The sequence below is a fragment of the Oncorhynchus clarkii genome, chromosome 7 (assembly GCF_045791955.1).
Source record: "Oncorhynchus clarkii lewisi isolate Uvic-CL-2024 chromosome 7, UVic_Ocla_1.0, whole genome shotgun sequence".
Taxonomy (NCBI): domain Eukaryota; kingdom Metazoa; phylum Chordata; class Actinopteri; order Salmoniformes; family Salmonidae; genus Oncorhynchus; species Oncorhynchus clarkii.
In genome coordinates, this window is record NC_092153.1 from 45080345 (window position 1) to 45088042 (window position 7698).

Sequence of the window (7698 nt, forward strand, 5' to 3'; positions counted from 1 at the left end):
TTTTCATCATAAAACAGTCAAATGAAAACATGACATACAAATATATCTTTTTTATAAATGTTGTGTATTTACAAGTCTGTCTAAAATTGAAGGTTTGCTTCATGGCAGAAATTTTATAAATGATCAAACAAATGTATGCATGCTCAAATCTCAGTGTGGTATAAGTAATTTTAAAGTTAATATGTACAATTCTCCCCAGATCAACATTGATTCTAAGGATGTTTTGAGCCTGTACTAGCTTTTGGAAATAGATTAAACACATGGCAGCAAAACATACATACAAGTTCAATGTAGAGAACTTCCTTTTTGTTTCCTTTCCTACATGTCTGTTTCCAGATCAGTTTGATGAATAGGGAAAGTTTATGTGGGTGCAACAGAGGAAACCTCTGTTCTGGATGTAGACACTTCAGTGCCATCATCTTCTGCCTTGCCGAAGAGTTGCATGATGCAAGTACGGAACTGGAGAGAGAGAGAGGGATAATTAAACATAAGAAGACTTTGAAATGGAATGTCTATCTACAAAGTGAGCGAACACATCGTCATCTGATGCTTTTTCAAATAAAATAAATGTACACAAGAAAGGCATTTGTGAAACATTTAGAAAAATGTGTGTTGTTAGAGGTTTGTAACATGAAATCGGTAAGAGATTTGAGAATCTTGTTACGATTTACCTGTTTGTTCATGAAGACATATATAACTGGATTGTAGATGGTGGATCTCTTGGCAAAGTAGGCAGGCATTGCGGCAGCCTGAGGGTGGAAAGCATACCCAGGGTTAGCCGCAGCAAAGCAGGCAAAGCAGGTATAAGGTCCCCAGCATACACAGTAAGCTATAATCATGACAACCACCATCCTGGACACTTCCTTCTCAGCTTTCTGTGTTGACTCAGTCTTTCTGCTGTGCAGCAACCTGTGGTCATTCAGAAGGAATATCAAATGGTCAGATTTATCCCTCTGATATGCCTTTTCAAAAGGTACACTTGACCATTACTGTATTTACCAACATTGCTGCTTGCTACATTATAGTATATTTAAAATATCACTTACAGCACGGATGGCGAGCCAAACGAAGATGTAGCAGAAGATGATCACGAACAGGGGGAAGAAGCAGCATGTAATCATGAGAACAATCATGTAGGACTTGACTCCAGGATCCTCATTGCCTCCGAAGACATCAGGTCCACATGAAGTCTTCAGGCCATGAGGCCAGTACCTGGTGAAGGGAGAGAGATAGAGAAATTGGTTAAATAATTACATGTTTTGAACTTGAATCCTCTGTGCAATAAGAAGAGAAATCCCCACCTGCTCCAGCCAAAGATGGGGGGAGAACACCAGAAAGCAGCCCAGACCTAGGAGAAGATAATGCCTCCCATGGCCCATTTGGCATCAAACTGGACACTTCCAAAGGGCTTACACACCACCACCCATCTCTCCCAGGAGATGACAGCCAGACCATAGATCAGCAATACCTGTATAAGATGTAAATATACATTAGACAAAAGAGACATTCTGATTATTGTTATGGTGCTCTAGCAACTGCCAAATACTATTTCTCAGCACTATGTAGAAATGTAGAATTTCCTTGTTAAATATTAGATCAAATTGTTGTCCATGTAAAACTGCATTTTACCACAAGTGGAGACAGTGAATCCCTCAAAGACACACATTGGGTGTCCCAGAATGAAGTAGCCAAAAACCTGGTTGATAACGCTGATGGTGCTAGCCAAAAGTGTCTCCCCAATGTCAGCAATAGCAAGGTTGACCAAGATCCAGTTGAGAGGGTGTTGGAGCTTCTTGAATTTTGCAGTGGCCACCATTACCAGGCCATTGGTGAAGACTGAGAGGATGACCACTATGATCATCCAAAGTGTTGAAACATTGTACACCCATCTTGGAGCAATGTGATAGTTGGGGCCCTCAAAGGGATCTGAGAGAAAAAAATTGAAAATTATTTTGTCAGAAGAAGAAAATGACAGGTGCAAGTGCCTGGTTAGATGAGCTACATGCTTTTAAATGATCAGTGAAGATGCAAAAGCAATGCAAATTACAACAATAATATTAATTCATTAAAATTGTTATGTATGAGGCACAAGTTCACTTATGCCATCCATGTTGTACATAACATCAATACATACAGGAAACATAACCTCATGATTTAAATAAAAAAGGACGATTCTCTTGTTGTCTCTTCATTATGTCGCCTGGCTGCATAAGCTGCATTTCCCCAACCCTCTGCCATGTCTGAGAAGGAATCTGAAGAATATGCAAATCAAGAAGACAATATATTATATCCCTTTCAGTCATGAAATTGTTCTAAAATGTTCACCTTGCCAGTTGTTTGTTGCCACAGTTGTGTTTTTGGCCTTTAACTGTTGCCAGCTTTTTCTGTCTTCTGGTTTGCTTCTCTTGCTCTTCACCTGTTGTGGTGTTAGCAACCAACAAAATGGTGTACCCCAATCTGTGGGGTTTTATACCAGCTACGTCCTCATTGAGATTAAGATCTAAATCAGAAATGGTTTCACACACACACACACACACACACACACACACACACACACACACACACACACACACCCACACACACACACACACATACACACACACACACACAAAGTTCAATTACTGTATGCTGACCCGAAAGAACTGAAGACCAAGGTTTGAATTTAAGGTTAATCCTTCTTGGATAAGAAGTGCTTTTGGTGTCACGTTCCTCAGCATTCAGGCGAAATTGCTTATCCTTTTCATGCAAGAAAATAGTTGACTTAACAATTATTCTTAGAGAAAATGTATTTTGACAATACAGTAATACAATTCCATGCTCAAGCTTTTCATGCTGTAAATACAAACCAATAATGAGGAAAGTGGATCACTTTGGGTCTTTAGGCTGATTGGAGAGATAATCTCTATCCTATCCGCTTTACAAGAGAGTTCATATGGGGTGTGTCATGTGAGTTTGGTCTTTAAACAATCATTCATAACAGGTAGCAGTGAATAAACATTGAATAAACAGTTGAAAAACATAGAAAGTGAGACCAGAAGGTATTTTCATTTTGCTGCATGCATGACGTTTATATATATATATATATATATATATATATTTTTTAAATTTTACCCCTTTTTCTCCCCAATTTCGTGGTATCCAATTGTTGTAGTAGCTACTATCTTGTCTCATCGCTACAACTCCCATACGGGCTCGGGAGAGACGAAGGTTGAAAGTCATGCGTCCTCCGATACACAACCAACCAAGCCGCACTGCTTCTTTAACACAGCGCACATCCAACCCGGAAGCCAGCCGCACCAATGCGCCGGAGGAAACACCGTGCACCTGGCCACCTTGGTTAGCGTACACTGCGCCCAGCCCGCCACAGGAGTCGCTGGTGCGCGATGAGACAAGGACACCCCTAGCGACCAAGCCCTCCCTAACCCGGGCGACGCTAGGCCAATTGTGCGTCGCTCCACGGACCTCCCGGTCGCGGCCGGTTACGACAGAGCCTGGGCGCGAACCCAGGATGACGTTTATTTTAAGCAGAAAAAAAACATTGTTAAATACATTGTATATATACACAGTTATCTATTTACATGTATTTTTTGTTTGTTTTGTTTTTGCAAGAGGGCTACAAAATGTTTACCTCACAAGTTACTTTGAAAGTGAGAGGTTTTGAAACCATAAATTGTTCACATAGTTTTGAAATGATCAGATTTCCAATGGCAGTTCATTTCAGTTCTCCTTAGCAGTGATGCTGTCTAGTTTAGCCACTGAAGAGTGAAGGGAATGCCTTCCAAGATGGCAACTTTTTATTTGCCACTTGAAGAGACATTGATAGTAGTACTATATATACACATATTCCCATAATTTACCACTACAACAGCTAAAAAAAAACCTCCAAGGGGTGGTCCATATCAATTTAGGTTTTGTGGGTAAGGTTTTTTACACGCATTGCACATGAGTTAAAGCTTAATAATGTCCTAAAAAGTTGTGGGAAATGATTTGTATAAGAAACACAAGAGGATGTACTGTACATTTGTTTCCAAGAGGTCGCCTGGGGTTTATGCAGGTGCCACAGAGGAAATCTCTGTTTTAATGTAGACACTTCAGAGCCATCATCTTCTGCCTTGCCAAAGAGCTGCATGGTGCAAGTACGGAACTGGAGAGAGAGGAATAATTAAACATAAGAAGACTTTGAAATTGAATGTCTATTTACAAAGTGAGCGAACACATCGTCATCCTTTTTCAAATAAAATAAATGTACACAAGAAAGGCATTTGTGAAACAATTAGAAAAATGTGTGTTGTTAGAGCTTTGTAACATGAAATCGGTCAGAAAAAAAGAAGACATATATATACCTGGATTGTAGATGGTGGTGCTCTTGGCAAAGTAGGTGTAACGGATGTGAAACGGCTAGCTTAGTTAGCGTGGCCGCTAAATAGCGTTTCAATCAGTGACGTCACTTGCTCTGAGACCTTGAAGTAGTAGTTCCCCTTGCTCTGCAAGGGCCGTGGCTTTTGTGGAGCGATAGGTAACGATGCTTCGTGGGTGACTGTTGTTGATGTGTGCAGAGGGTCCCTGGTTCGCGCCCGGGTATGGGCGAGGGGACGGTTTAAACTTATACTGTTACATATGCAGGGATTGTGGCAGCCAGAGGGTGGAAAGCATACCCATGGTTAGCCACAGCAAAACGGGTATAAGGTCCCCAGCATACACAGAAAGTGATAATCATGACAACAACCATCCTGGACACTTAATTTTTCATTTTCAGACTTTCTGCTGTGCGGTAACCTGTGGCCATTCAGAAGGAATGGCAAATGGTTAGATTTATCCCTGTAATATGCATTTCCAAAAGGTACACTTGACCATTACTGTATTCAACAACATGGTTGCTTGCTACAGTATAGTATATTTTAAATATCACAGATGGACAGCCACACAAAAATGTAGCAGAAAATGACCACGGCCAGGAGGAGGAAGCAGCATGTAATCATGAGAGTAATCATGTAGGACTTGTCTCCAGGCTGAGGCAATGACCACAAAGATCATTCAAAGTCTTGAAATATTATACAACAAAATGTATTGTGCATACTGCCAGTGCCAGTTAAAAATGGCAGGTCTGCTGTTTGTGAAATAACTTACACAAGACTACACTGCAACAAAAGACCTTTAGCAACATCAATTTAGTTTAAAACCATTACCAGAGGTGTGGACTCGAGTCACATGACTTGGACTCGAGTCAGACTCGAGTCACAAATATGATGACTCGCAACTCGACTTTGACTTTAACGCCAATGACTCGTGACTTAACTTGGACTTGAGCCTTTTGACTCGAACTGACTTGATACCCTCCCCAAGGCCAAATATAAAAAATTATGCTATTCAAAAAAGTGTGCAGCGCATCAACTCTTCATTTAAGGGTTTACAGTTTGAATTGGGCAGCAGCCAATCAAATTGTGCCAGCTGAGAAAAAGTTGCGCGTGGCAGTGCAGAGGAACGTCGGCGGGTGAATTCAGATGGAGCCCTTGGAAAGATACCCAATATTATTATTTTCAGATATAAAGACTACAACTTGACTGCAAGACTGCAACTTGCAAAACATGCGTGAAGAAAATTAGACAGAGGTGCAACAACTTCCAACTTTGTTCGACATTTAAAGCTGCACAAAGAACGGTAAGTCGTGGCTAATATAGCAGACAGGGTCTTTCTCATGGCTACCCATGTATTTCCATGGAAATATAGAGTTTCTTTGGAAAGTAATAAATATATATATATATATTAAAAGCATTTATGATTTGCATAACTGTAATATGCTAACTATTACTCTTGTTAAAAATATTAAATGGTATTACGTTTGGTGAAGAGCACATTATGACTTGTTTAGGACTCGAAACTCAAAGTTTAGGACTTGAGACTTGACTTGAAACTTGTTGGTCTTGACTTGAGACTTGACTCGGGCTTGCCTGTCTTGACTTGGGACTTGAGTGCTAAGACTTGAGACTTGTAAACAATGACTTGGTCCCACCTCTGTAAATCTACAATAACTACAATATTTTGGGGAATGCACAGAATTAGGCTCTTTCAATACTACCAAATGATATCAACCAAAGCACTAAACTGTACAAAATGTACTGTACCTTCGGTGTGATTGCTGTTAGTGTAGGCGGAGCCTGATTCTCTCATTTATTCATCGTTCCCCTGGCAACAAACACTCCTAGCTCTGCCTTCCTGGACTGGTTAACAGGAGTTCCTGAAGTTGACTGCTGAAGTCCTATCCATTCTTCTCAACTACCCTAGGGCTTATATACCATCCTTTGGGTCTTTTGAAAGGATTATGGCATTGGAGGAATTAGGGCAGAGTTGGCACATGGGCCATGTAATAATTTGTGCAATGGCATGGACTTGATTGTCTTTTCTTAACATTTTCCACTTGCTATGTCAGTCACTAAATTAGCTCATGTCAGCAATTTGTTTTGTTGATTGCTTGGTAAGGTAGTCTAGCCAGCTATCTAAATCTTGTCATTAGCAAATTACCAACCGGGCATGCAGAGCATGTGCTCAGGGGACCTGACCTCCAGGAGGCCCCCATTGATTTTGTTAGTCACTCTCACATAGATATCATATGAACACAGTGGGCAACAGTCATTCAGAGTTGCTGGTGCAGAGCCCCACATTTGTAGCAAATGGGCTTGCATGTTTTGCATGTTATTTTGCTGTTAACACGTGTCACATATCAGTTTGTAAACAGGGGTAAAACAATATATATATATCATTGAGTTAATAAAGCTGCATACAAACATGGTCTCTTTTTTGTTTTCTTGAGTAAGGCAGCTCCAAAATGCAGGTGTTTCAGCCTAGCTCAGTGCTTTCTGTGGTGGTGGGGCAAGCCAGCAGAAAATACGAAGCATTGCGCTGTGATTGGCTCAGTGTTCTGTCATTCATGGGGACACTACGTCACCTCCAAGTCTAAGGGTAAAGCTTGAAAATTCAAGCCCCTTGGGTGCTGCCATAGATTTACATTAGAAGTGCCCATTCAAGAAGATTCAAGGTCATTGGCCACAGATAAAATGACATCAAATCATGTTATATTTACAGTAGCTTGGATTGGACTGATCATGTCAACATCATACTTTCAAAATCTTAGCTAGCAGTCATCATCATGAATCAAGTCGACAATCTACTGGCAAATCCTTTTTAATCCTTATCATATGAAGAGAAATTACAGATATCGGTGCTCATCGGCAATTGGACATAAACATTACACAACAAGTTTGAAATCGCAAATTCAACAATGAGTGGTTTGGAAGGAATCAGTGGCTAACTGCAAGTATTGCAAGCAATCATTAGCCTGCTATTCGCACAATAAGGTGAGTCCAAAAATGTCTTGTATGCTGCTGCATAAATTATGTAATATGCCAGGGGGATATGTATACTGTAGCTAAGAAAGTAATATTACGTTTATGTTGTGTAGTAAGCTGTTAGTAGCCCATGTGCCTCACCCTAATAATTTGGTATATTTTCACCTCTTAATTTCGCCTACTGTTCTGACTTGGTGGTGCACATGTAGCCTATAACCTGTTTTTGAGAAATGTAATCATTGAATATTGTAAGAGCTCTCATTGTCTGCTTATATGCCCCCTTTATTTATCCTACAGTTCTGACTTGGAGTACAGGGAGAACACTGTAAGAATGGCTGTTCTGAATTCTGTCACT

At 40.4% G+C, this 7698-nt stretch overlaps 1 pseudogene; it reads right to left on the minus strand.

Annotated features, from left to right (window-relative positions):
* Positions 1-360: 360 nt before the first annotated feature.
* Positions 361-6203, minus strand: LOC139413362 (red-sensitive opsin-like; annotated as a pseudogene).
* Between the last annotated feature and the right edge of the window lie 1495 nt (positions 6204-7698).